Here is a 13,050-nt window from a genome sequence, read left to right on the forward strand (position 1 = left end):
AAAAGAAATAAACTCTAAACCCGATGCAACCCTTAAAAATTTTAAAAATTTAAACCTTGAAATGTTCGAACTTGGTTTCAAACTTAAGTAATTTTAGTGTTCTTTTACATTACACAATAATTTAGCAGACTAAAGACGAGCTTCTTCATTTTCATTTTCTGATGCAATCGGCTGACAATCTTCCTTCATCAGTTTTTGTCGTTTGTGCAGCGGCTGTGGTTCTACAGGAATGTAGCAAATTTATGTTGTAATGATAATCAAACAAAACTCTTGACTTTAAATAAGTAAACAGATATAAACAGTTACCTATTTAAGCATCAAGGTGGGAAAATATAAACGCTGTAGGACAACATCGGTTAACAACATGTAGGCCTATGCTACATTGAGATTCGATCTTGGGTGGTTTGAAGGTCCTCGAAGCTCGTGTTGTTGCGTTGATCACTGAGCTACCGTCTGTACGCTGATAACGTTGTAAAGCCTCATTGATGTAGCCGAAATGTTTTTATTGCAATGTTTTATGTTGAAATGTTTTCATTATTTATTCAATTACATTTCAGTAGCCTAATTTCAGTATTGTGATTATGAATTATTTTAACTACGTTTCACTTGTTGAATTCTTCTGCTACCAGCTTTCAATCGCTCTGAATCAGCGCGGTGCGGCAGCAGATTACGCATTAGAGAGAATAAACCGGAATAAACGAACACTTTTCAGAGTCTATGATTGTAGCGCCTCTTAGCGGTAAAAGGCAGCAAATACACCACACATTTTACCGCCGCGGTGGAACGGCTGATGTGGGCATTGTCATGGCTTGCCTCGACATTTGCGTTTGAATAGCGCGCGTCTTCCGTGGGCGTGTCAGATTAACGCGTAATGAAGTGTAATGAGCTGGGAAAAAAAATACTGACAGCACTCTCTTTTCATACAGATTGCATAAACTGAGAATATTTGTTTTTTATATAAATTACTTCATTTAAAAGAAGAGAATTCAAGCTTCATAAAGAAAAATCTCTCGTGCCTGTGTGACAAGTAATCGCGGAGTTACAGTTAATCTTAGGACGCGTTTCAGAATGGACTTCACTGACAGAGAGAACGCAGAACTCGCATCATGTTTGTTTTTCTTTATTTGGTGAAAAGCACAACACTTTGTTTTTATTGTGAGTATCCACAAAAAAAATTGAAACTTAACAGGATCTAATGATGTATCGCACTTATATGTAAGATCAAAATCAACCGAGTATTTTGAGTCTCTTTTGCACTGATAAGAAAAAAAGCGAGACAATCGCGCCGGCCCCAGGGGGTTAATGGCTCTCAGAGCCCCTGTCTCAGTCGTTGAATAGTCAGGCTGATTGGATTATCATCTATGCATTTGAATGACACTGTTATGCTGATGAGATCAGGTAACGAGCTGAATCCTGTACTTCATTTACATGCCACCTCGATGTAAATCCCTCCCCCTAAATGTATATAAATTGCAACGTAAAGTTCCCTTAGTCAGACTTGGATGACTACAGTGACGCACAGTAAAGTCCTCAATAAAGAATAACTTCTGCTTGAAAGATATCCCAACGTCTCCTGGTCTCTTCTTCAACGAAGGAAAAGTTTCCAACAATAACATATATATATATATATATATATATATATATATATATATATATATATATATATATATATATATATATATACTCAATCCAAATAATGATTAAATATCCAATCCAAACAATTAAAATAAACAAAGAAATACAATTGGCAAAACAAACTCACTTATTGCATCCTAAGGAAAGGACTCAAATGACATGGTTGGGTGTCCATTCAAACACCCACACCTCACCAATGCTAAAGAAGGAAGTGAGGTCTACTTATAGACCTTGACCAGGGGGTGTATGGGTAATGTAGTGCACTAGATTTGGTAGTGTAGTTATTTTTGAATTGTGGGATATGTAGTACAAAAAAATATATAAAAATGGGGGGAAAAAGTTAAGAAAACTGTAAAAGGCCAGATTCACAACATTATTTGCATAGCCTACAATGCATATTTTTTACTGTAATTATTAATTTACTGTACATAATTTACTACTACTATAGTTACTACATGTAACATGTTTCACAAAGAGACTGTATAATACAGTACTTAACGAATATGAGTATTGGTATGTTTCTCTTTTAATAAATGTACATTTTCACTATACATTTATAACATTTCCAGTAGTATCAGTTTCATTAATTAATTTACTGTAATTTTATATTATTATTATTATTGCTATAAGTACGATTTATTTAAAAAAAAAAAGTAAAAAAAAAAAACATATAGGACTTTTTATTGTATGGATGATTCAATATTTTGTTTAATTTGCAATTATAAAATTATAGCAAGCAGTTTCATTACCATGTCATGCCTTTAGTATCGCCTTTAGTGTCGCTCGGCAGACCTGTTTGCTCACCAGGCCACCTATCTTGACTCGCACCTCACAGATCAATTGCAGCTCATGCTCAACGGTGGAATTCATACCATATGGAATAAAAAGAGCTTGTCCATTCCATGACCCTAGGCCTTATGGTGGCTTTCGTGGTACAGCAAAGGTTTACGAGTAGATTTCTGATGTTGGCCATCGAGCTGTGGTTGGTTTAAAACACAATTCAGTTGGGATTGATGGTGGTGAAGCTGGGCAGTTTATGATGTAACGTGGCTTTTAAGGTGGCACAGAAGGTCACCCCCGCCCATTTAGAATGGGAGGACAACCTCAGGGGGTAATTTACAGAAAGACAGATGGAATCCCAGCTGCTTAGTCACTTGCTCTGAGGAAATATCGTCAGGTTTGACAGGTTTCCGTACACAGCAGGTGCTCCTGGAGGGTCACAGTATGCTTGCAGGTCCTATATGATGCACGCTTTTTGATCATCCTATAATCACGAGCATTGCAAAAACATCTTATGTAATAACACTGCAAAGGCCAGATGCAAAAAAGATGACATGCCAACACAGTGGATGAACAAGCACTCTATATTAGTATCACTGGTCACCCTATATGATGTAGCATTTCATAAAACGTTTGGCACAATATAATTTGCTTTAGTGGAATTGAATGTCAAGCAGTTGACGGATCCATGGCTTGACAGATCCATTAAAGATTTGTTTCAGTGGTATCTCACTTTGACTTTGTATGCCTCTATTACATTTTGCAGTCAAAAGAGTTCTTGAGGATGTTTTGTTGTTGTTGTAGTTGTTGTTGTATGTGCAATCTGTAAATGCTGGGGTTTCAAGCATTTTTTTTGTGTGTATTTTTTATTTGAGTCAGAGGCTGTTTGAAATGTTTTAAAAACTGTTATGCTTGTATTGAACATATTCCCTGTTTAATGCGAACAACATCTATTTGCATTTTGCTTTATTAATTTAGGAAAAAGCAGCTGAAATTGATTATCAAATTTTGGTCTTGTTTAATGTTCAGATTCCTTATGTTCAAAATCTCTTTTAGAAGTTTTTAAAACCACCAGATGCCACAGTGGGACTCAAGATCAGAAAGAAGTGCTTCACAATCCCATCAGGATGCACAACTCTGATTCCTTTACACTGAGGTGGTACTGAATATATTTAAGTCTTTAAAAATCTAAAATGAATCAAGTCCAGCACACCTGTATCTGTAGTAAGTTTTCAGGGACTAGTTAGTTGTCTTGTCTAGGGATCTGCCTGAGAGTAGACTTGCTAAATGAGATAATTAAACCTGAGGGTGTAACTGATGAGACCAGGGGTGTAGGAACAATCTAAAAAGTTGGGGAGATGCATTATTAGTCTGCCTCATGAATATTTATTAGCTGATGTAACATTCACCAAGTAGTCCTAAAAGATTCGCTGCTGGTCAGGTAAATGAGCGCAACCCTATTACCATTAACCGCTTTGCACATTTCTAAAAGATTTCTGAAAGGAGGACACATCCCCTCAAGTTATAATGGTTGATACTCCCTTGTGTAAAATCATTGTGATCCTGCAGCTTTCTGTGGAAATAGAGTGAATCAGACAGGCTCAGGAGACAAAACTGGCTCTACATGAGGTGTGCTTTGTATTTTAACACAACACAAACCTAAGGAAAGCGAGAAGTCCCTAAAGATACAACAAAGCATATGTGTCATTCCTGTATTGCTCAGGCAAGCTTTTCTACAGACTTAAATGTCATTTAAAATAATTTCGGTACATGCACACTAGAAGTTTCCCCTCTTTTTGTTGTTGTTGAATTTCAAAATTGTACGAACAATCAGTGTTGGGGAAAGTTATTTGAATAGTTTGGTTGAATTGTATCATCGAAGGTCAGCAGCAAAGACATTGGTTAATAAAGTGAGATTAAATACATAAAGTATATTTGCATTATTTAATATTTATTTTTTAATTATTGCAGGTTTGCGAAATATTCTGAGTTTAAATTTCACTATTTTTATTTATTTTGAGGAATACTGAATCTGTTTTTGTGCAAGTGAGATGAATAAATGCCTGCTCACATTTAGTCTAGAACTACAGTAAGCATCATGTTCATACAGCGCACAAAACGCCTCGTAACTTACTCACGATTTCTCTTGAACATGGGGACAGAAGAGCTGTCAGTAATACATGGGAATACAAAGTTACTTGAGTTACTTATTTGACAAAGTAACTCTGATATTTTGTTGTTATTATAAAAGTAAGGTGTTGTAAATGACCAGTTGAAAAAGTAATCTGATTACGTACTGTCACTTGCGTTACTTGGATTATGTTACCCCCAACACTGCTAACAATATGAAAACATGTTCTGCTCATTTATAAATACAATCTGTGCATAATAGAGTTGTATTGCAGTTAAAGAAAAACAGTAAACACAGAACTCAAATAGTGATAGATAGATGTGTAATTTTTGCATGCGTAATTAGAGGACATGATTTTTCCCCATTAATGTGGTGAGCAAGGCAGAGTCCTGCCGTGTGGTATTGATTGTGTGGGATTCTTATTAGCTGGCTGAATTAATGTGCATTGCTGTCTTGCTGACTTTTGATCTTGTTTTATCTTTTTAATTGCCCGTCAAGGGAGAGTTGACAGTTAGAGACATCAGGGAAACAGAAATCCATTTCTCTTGCGCTTGCTCAAATTCTTTACAAGGACACAGCAGCAGCTTGTGTCAAGAATCATGTGTCGTGGTTTTTCTCACAGCTGATGTTTGGGATGTGTACGTAAGTGGGGTGTAAATGTGTGAGGTATGAATTAAGAATAGAATAATTGTCAGCAGTCTGCACTATAATTAGCACGAGGAAGCCATGTTTCTTCTCTTTGTGTCTGTGGTTTTGGAATGGGGAGTTTCTGACAACATCAGGAGTCATTTACTTTCATATTGCATGTATATGCTGGATGAAAAACTGGAGAAAATTGTCCATCAGCGCAGTAGCTGCTGCCATGACCCATTTTTTTACATCAAACAACATGAAAACACAGGGCATAAAACAACAGTATTTCACAGCCTATTCAGAATGTTTCTGAATACTGAATCAATTAATGCATGATGAATATTTTTCAGGTCATCTCTCAGAGAATTCACGTGATTCTCTGAGTGAAATAGCTTCTCAAGGAAGAAAAAAAAAAAGGTTGGGCTGGACTTGATTTAGTCCATCATTAATTTATTTAATTGTTGGATCTTAAATCATTTATAATAAATTCTGCAATATTCTATACAAAAATAAGAATGTTTTTGTGGTGACTTTATAAAAGAAATCTAATATTTGGATTCATGTTGGTTTCATATGGTTTTGAAAAACATACTATTTTGAAGAGTTTCAATTTAATTAATTAAATAATATTACTTGGTAATTAATTAAGTAAAACTTAATTTTCCCTTACACCTCGAATACAGTGTCACGGTTGGTTGAGTTGTGAGCCCGGATCTAATCACAGCAGTCAATTTATTTAACAATAAAAAATAACAAACACGCAGGAGAACAGGACAAACACAGGAGTAACACAACCAACTTAACATAGACGAGAATAAAGAAAGATCAACTGAAACTGAGGGCTACTTAAACACATACTACGTGAAGGGAGAAAACAAGGAACAGGTGCGGTGAAACAATGAACCAATTACTAACCATGGAAACAAATGGAAACATACCTAGAGACCATGACAACATATACAGGGACAAAGGAAACAAGGGGTTCGTTCGACTTGAAGCGGCACTGCGCAGATTGATCAGTGTATGACATCAAAGTACCGTGAGAGCATGCAGTTCGAAAGTATACGGAGCCGTCAGCTCTCTACGTTGCTTTGATGTTACACCAATCGGTCTGCAGAGTGCTGCTTCAAGTCAAACACATTTAACTAACTAAGGTGATACAGAAACCTCATGTGACAGTGAGTCTGCACTTCTTAAAGGTGCTGTATGTAATTTTGACTGTACTAAAACATAAACATACCACAGTATGTTTGCAAAGATTTAGGAAGCATGCTAAGTTCAAATACTTTTTTTTTTATGATGAACAAAGCTACAGCCAGTTATTCTACTTTGAAATGTGTGTTCCAGCAACACAGTCTCATCCCAAGAAGTCATATAACTGACGTCTTGGGACGTCTTTTGACCATACGTCAATATCCGCCTTTTTAGGGTACCCTTAAACGTTGGTTTATGACGATCCTGGGACGTCATACAACTGACGCTTTACCTTTAACGTCAGTTAGGTGACGGGGTAGGTTTAGGGGTAGGTTTAGGTCTGGGGTAGAGTTAGGATCCGATAACGTCATCTAACCGGCGTTTAAGGGTACCCTTAAAAAGGCGGATATTGACGTATGGTCAAAAGACGTCCCAAGACGCCAGTTATATGACGTCTTGGGATGAGACTGCGCTGGTTCCAGGGGTCCGTTCTTCGTACATCGCTAACTCAGTTAGCTGGATTTGATTGTTGACGATTGACTTGGATTGTTTGGTTCTTTGACGCTCATCCTGGACTTGCTGTCGTAACAGTTCTGTAAGTTTAAACCTGCTCGGGAGCAGGCTTATTTCATGTAAACAAGATTAGATCACAGCTTTATATGATACGGGAAGTCCTTTAGCGGAGCGCGATAGTGTACTTTTTGAGAGATATATGCAAAATATAATGCGATATATTACATAATCCATTTCCATAAATGGGAAACTAGTGCTTATATTTTTCAATATACTGCAATATATGCATTGACCATGTATGGCTATATATTAATACACATACAATATTTATAAATGAAGACAAAAATAGCATTACATGTTATATTCAAAACGTGTTATCCTTTATTGTGTACATATATTGCACACACATGTTCCCAGATAAATGTGAATGTATGTTCACACACAATGAGTTACAACGGATGTCTGTTAAAGGAGAGCAAATGTTAAAATTAAAGCTGCAGTCCGTAGCTTTTTTTGGGTTAAAAATGATTCAAAATACATATTTCAGAAAATACATAACCAGCCAGTGTTCAAAACTATCTGCTTGCCGTAGCTCGATTCAAAGCGGTAAGCTTGTAATAATGTTTTTAATTCCAGTGGTACTGGTGGATTTCCGTGGGAGATTCGAGCATGTCTTTGCGTCATTACGTCACATCTGTTCACATAAAGAAGGAGTCTCGACTAGTAGGCTATAATGCGTGTGAGGATGTTGGAGGTGGAGATTTATAGCCTTTTCTCTCAAAAATTAACAAAGTAATTCTAAAATTATTGTCAATGTCAATTTGGTAGGCTACAGTATAAGGCCTTAAAGCTGGAGATTTAAGTTTCGAATGAATCAGTACACATTTGACATCTTTGCTTTACATCAGGAAAGCAGTTAACCTCGCAAATCTATCCACTGGATCATAACATTGTTTTCCCCTCTGTCCTTTTTAGGCATATATCCCAGAGTAAAGACAGAATCGATACATGCAATTGCCTGGGAACTGATAAGATTTTAACACTGTTTCACTTGGGCGATCCTTTTAAATACATTATCACATGCTGAATCCAGTTCTCCTCAGCTGTAGTTGTAGTTGACTGATGAGCCTTGACAGGTTTGGACAAACAGCCGTCCCTGGCGTCACATAGTCAGAGATCAGATGCTGTTCAACAAATAGAGGCGAGACTTCAAAGAGTGTGACAGTTTCAGCGTTACCTGTCATCTTGCCCCCAACAGCCATCAATTAGGTTCTAAGAGAGGCTGCTGGCAAGCGTTGCACACCAGCGCTCAGACAGGTGCTAAGGTGATGCGATTACATTATTTTGCCACTAATATGTTCACAAAACACGTTAAAGAGATTATGTATGCATTCAGACAGTGGAGAAGCATGTGCAATGCATCTCGGTGAGCCACGGGAAGTGGACCATAAATAAACATAATAGTTTATTAAACCAATAAGTAGGATATTGCAGTCCAGTAAAGCACAAGGGAGTTCAGCCCTTTGCCAGTCTTTAGCTAACCCATGGTTTGCTCTCTGCAATCTTGAGCAAAGGTCATCTATTATTTATTAAATGGACTCCAGGGGAGATGGGCTACATTGTAATGCGTGCTCATCTTATTAAAATTGGCCAGCTTGAGTCAAAGATTTACAGGTTTAATTTCACATGAGCATACGGACGTCAAGCAGAGCAGACCAAATGGAATAGATTACTCGTTCTGGGTGTTTCTATGGTGCCTTTATAGCTCCGACCATGTGATCAGAGACCTGTGAACGTGCAGTGGCAGCTGATACTGAATGTCAATACCAGTCTGAAAAATGGCTCGAGGCTTCATCAATTCACAGTGAGGGAAGATTGCTGGAATAATAGATTGGATTTAATTAACTGTACTGACTCATTCAATAAGATATTTGCTAAATTCACCCCCCGTTGTTCCACTGGTCATATTGTTTTATTTTTCATCAGGCCTTAAATCATTCAGCTTCAATGAAAGGATCAGAACTGTTGAGTCTTGCTTGGAATTTTGTATTCATCATGTGATATATTAAACTTTGTGTGTTAAAGGTTTGTTTCTTGCGCTCATGCTTATTTTGTTTGCCAGCATACCACATGACTTTCACCGCAGGGCCGTAACCACCACAGGCATTGAAGGGGACAAGTCCCCCACAATAATTGGAAACGCACCGCTCTGTTTGTTGTGAGGATGGCAGACATTTTTACATTTACATTTTTTAGGCTGGTCTGATGTCATTCATAACTGAATGTGACGAGAAAAGAATGTTTTTTTTTGTTGTTTTTTTTACATTTTTGACATATTAGACATACTAACAAGAATGAATGTGTGCATATTTTTAAGTTAAAAGTTGCGATGAGTTAAATGGATTGCTTCACAACTATGTAGGCTATAATTAGACATAGAACTAAAAAACAAAAAAACGTTGCCCCCCAGCCCCACCTCCCCCAATATTCAAGACATGGTTATGGCCTTGCACCATACGTCAGTAATTTACAGCCCACGCTAATCTTTCCTCAAGGCTGTAGTGTTGCCCTCTCTGATTAATGGTCACTTTGAATCCTCAGCTGCCTTGACTGTCATCTTTCTGTATTCTATAGTTTATTGTACATTATTGACTGATCTCTAACCTCTATCCTATTGGAGAAGTGATAAAAATAACAAAACCTCAACCCAAGCTTTTTAACAGTAGGAAAAATAATGATTTCTTGATTACTTTATATAATCCCACAATCACCCTCTTTGTCACTCATTTTCATTAAATAATTGCATTCAGAAAATATGAATATACATATTTGCAATTTTCAGTGCCCATATTGCAAAAGCTAGTGTTGCCTTCAGTCGACTGTCAAAGAGAATATGGGATGTGCAATGCATCCGAGTGGATGACCTGTCGAACCAACCGAAGCAGGTTTTCTATAGCCAGTTCCAGAGCAGCAGGCATTGGAAACGTTACAAGGATGGCCTCAAAGCCAATTTGAAACAATGCAACATAGACCCAAATGACCTTGAAGAGATGGTTGCATACACTCCTTTGAGTCGAGCCAGATCACCGTTGCAGTAGACAAACGATGACGACGAAAGCTCAGTACCTTAAAAAAACAACATCTAGCCAGTTTATGTGTGATCCCTGTGGCCGACCATGTGCTTAATTCGAGGATCGGCCTCTATTCACATTTAAGGACGCACCAAAGAACAACTGTGACGAGATCATGTCGTGTTGACAGCTCAGACCATTATAGTACAATTTTGTCTTTTTCTCTGATAATATTCGCGTAACAACGGGGAATTCATTGTAAATTCTTGCTGAAATTGTATATTTAGCCGGTGTTACGGCTATTATACTAATATCAATGTACTAGTAGTAAACTTCTAAGTGTACTATTTCAATACTGCTTGGGACTAAATTTGCCCACTTTTTAGTATATTAATGTATACGTTTAAAGTGCCCCTATTATGCTATTTTAAAGTTTCCTAATGTTGTTTTGGAGTCTACAACAGGTTTACATGCATCAAAGATCAAAAAAACGTTTAATTTCCTCATAATACACATTTGCACATCACCACATTTTCAATGATTCTCAAACGACTCATCAGATGAATCAATCTCTCTAAATCGCTCCTTTCCACGAGCTACTCTGCTCTGATTGGCCAGACAGCTCAGTCTGTTGTACAGCGTGAAAACAAAAACGTCCATTGCCATAACAACGTCAGTTCTGCATGTCCTGAGGGTTCCTACACCATAAACTAAACAGAAAGGAACAATGACATTGATTTTACCATATCAATCCGAGCGCGAGTTTGATGATGAAACATTGGAAGAACTGGTTATTTAACCCGAACCTCCATCGCAAGGACGACTCAAGCAGGACGTTTCTCAGTGATATACTACTCAGTTTGAGGTACATTATGAGATGTTGCAACTGTAATTCCTCACCATCAGCATTAACAAGTGCATGTCCATGCATGATTACTGATTATTTTACTTGTACTAATTTATTTACCAAGTATTTTTCTAATATATTACGGTGAACATGTGGAAACTGTATCAATAACAGTGCATACATTAGCCGAGCTCTAGCGTGAATTACTGATGTAACATAAACGTTGGTAAAACAAATCTTGCTCCATGCTTAATCTTTCCTCAGAGTGGAAGTGAGAACGACAGACAATCTGCATTAATAGACAGAGTTTTAGGTAATAGTGGCCCAAAACTGATTAGCAGAAGTATTTCAGTTAGACAGTAATAATGTGACTTAACCAGTTAGCAGGAGACCTACACAATATAAAACTCAAAACTGGCTTTACAACTTCACATTGTTGAGCACAGCGTCTTCTCGACATGATGCTGTCCAGTATCCACAGGAATCAGCTACAGTGTCTGAGGTTCAAGTTTTCCCTTGTGTCTGCGTGCGCAATAAGTGGGCGGGAAATATGCTAATGTTTTTCCTGACGTCACAACGAAACGGCTTATAACTCGTTTGAAAAACGATTCATTTAATTGACTCAGAGTCGACTCTTACTTTTGAAAGACTAACTTTATATACGGTGCACTTTTAGATTTAAAACTTTGGAGGATGTTTTCATTCACCTAGAGCTATGTTACACACTACATTACAGCTCATATTCAAAAATCCATAATGGGTGCAGTAGTAAACTTTTAGTGCACAACTACTTCACAACTACGTTTCTCATTTGTACGGCATCTGTACTACAAGTGAACTTATAAGTATACTAGTTTAATATAATAATATTACAGTAGTTTACGTATAATAATACTCTCAGTAAACTACTAGCTTAGTAGTTTATACTGCAAGTATACTTGTAAGTTTTCTTTAAGTGAATAAATAGTTTACTATTTATATATTATTTTTTTCCAATATACATTTAACTGTACTTTAACTCTTTCCATTTTAAAAACATTTTATTCTAGCTTCATGCAACCTTTTTTTATCAACACTGAGAAAATTTCACTTTTGTCAAAGACTACGTCCAGATCAGATTCAGAATGATGATCAAAACACAGAGGGAGTAGATCGAGTTCATCAACAGCTCCAAAGCTTCGCAGTCGTTTCCTCTTCATGAGTACGACATTTCATTCGGTAACGTTAGGCAGTTTTGATATATGCTGTTTAATGTTTGATAATCGCGTTGTTTGACATTTGCGTAAGCAATCTGCTGTCACTTAAAGAGTAAAGTAGATTTGAAGTAAATTTCCAGATACTCAGAATTAGGAACATTTCTGTTTTCTTTATAAAACATAATTTCAAACAATGTAAGTTTACAAGACTATGTAATGTGAAAAAAAGTATTTAATAGGCTTCTTAATCAAAAGAGTAAACAAAACTACAAGCCAATTATACTTAGAATATTATACTTTAAAGCATATCTCGATCAAAAGAATGAGTACAAGGATAGTCCAAATATACTTAGACCTTTCTGTCAGTATAAGTCAAGTATATTTAAGTGCAATTTTAAGTATATTTCCGAGAAGTACATAAAAAGTGGACTGAAAGTATATTTTCTTATTTTTTTAGTTTAAAAGAAGTATACTAAAAGCACACTTGACTAAATCTTTTTCGTAAGGGATTATTACAAATGTGCACATGCATGATATTCTTGAACTTCACTCAACACTGCTCACATACTCTGAACCAGGTGCTAAATGTACTAAAACAATGCTGCTCCTTAGTCTTTTTTTGTCACTGTTAGTCTTTTCAGCACAAACACCTTGTTTCTGCTGTATGTTGCGCTCACCAATATATAATATAAGGATGATGAAAAACATACACTTTCAAACTACAGACCTGTTTCACTGCTCTCCCAATTTTCAAAAATACTTGAAAAAATATTATTTAAAAGGATCGATAGCTTCATTACTAAACATAATATACTGTGTGATCAGCAATATGGTTTCAGGGCTAATAGGACAACTTCACATGCACTTATTCAATTTGTGGAAGAAATAACAAAAGCAATAGAACAAAGAAAATTTGCAGTGGGGATATTTTTGGATCTTAAGAAAGCATTTGATACAGTAGACCACAATTTCTTCATTATGAAATTACACAAATATGGAAGTAGGGGGACTGCACTTTCTTGGTTAAAAAGCTACTTACATAATCGACAA

Source organism: Rhinichthys klamathensis, unplaced genomic scaffold (genome assembly GCF_029890125.1).
Source record: "Rhinichthys klamathensis goyatoka isolate OS25496 unplaced genomic scaffold, OSU_Roscu_1.1 h1tg000184l_1, whole genome shotgun sequence".
In the NCBI taxonomy this organism is placed as follows: Eukaryota; Metazoa; Chordata; class Actinopteri; order Cypriniformes; family Leuciscidae; genus Rhinichthys; species Rhinichthys klamathensis.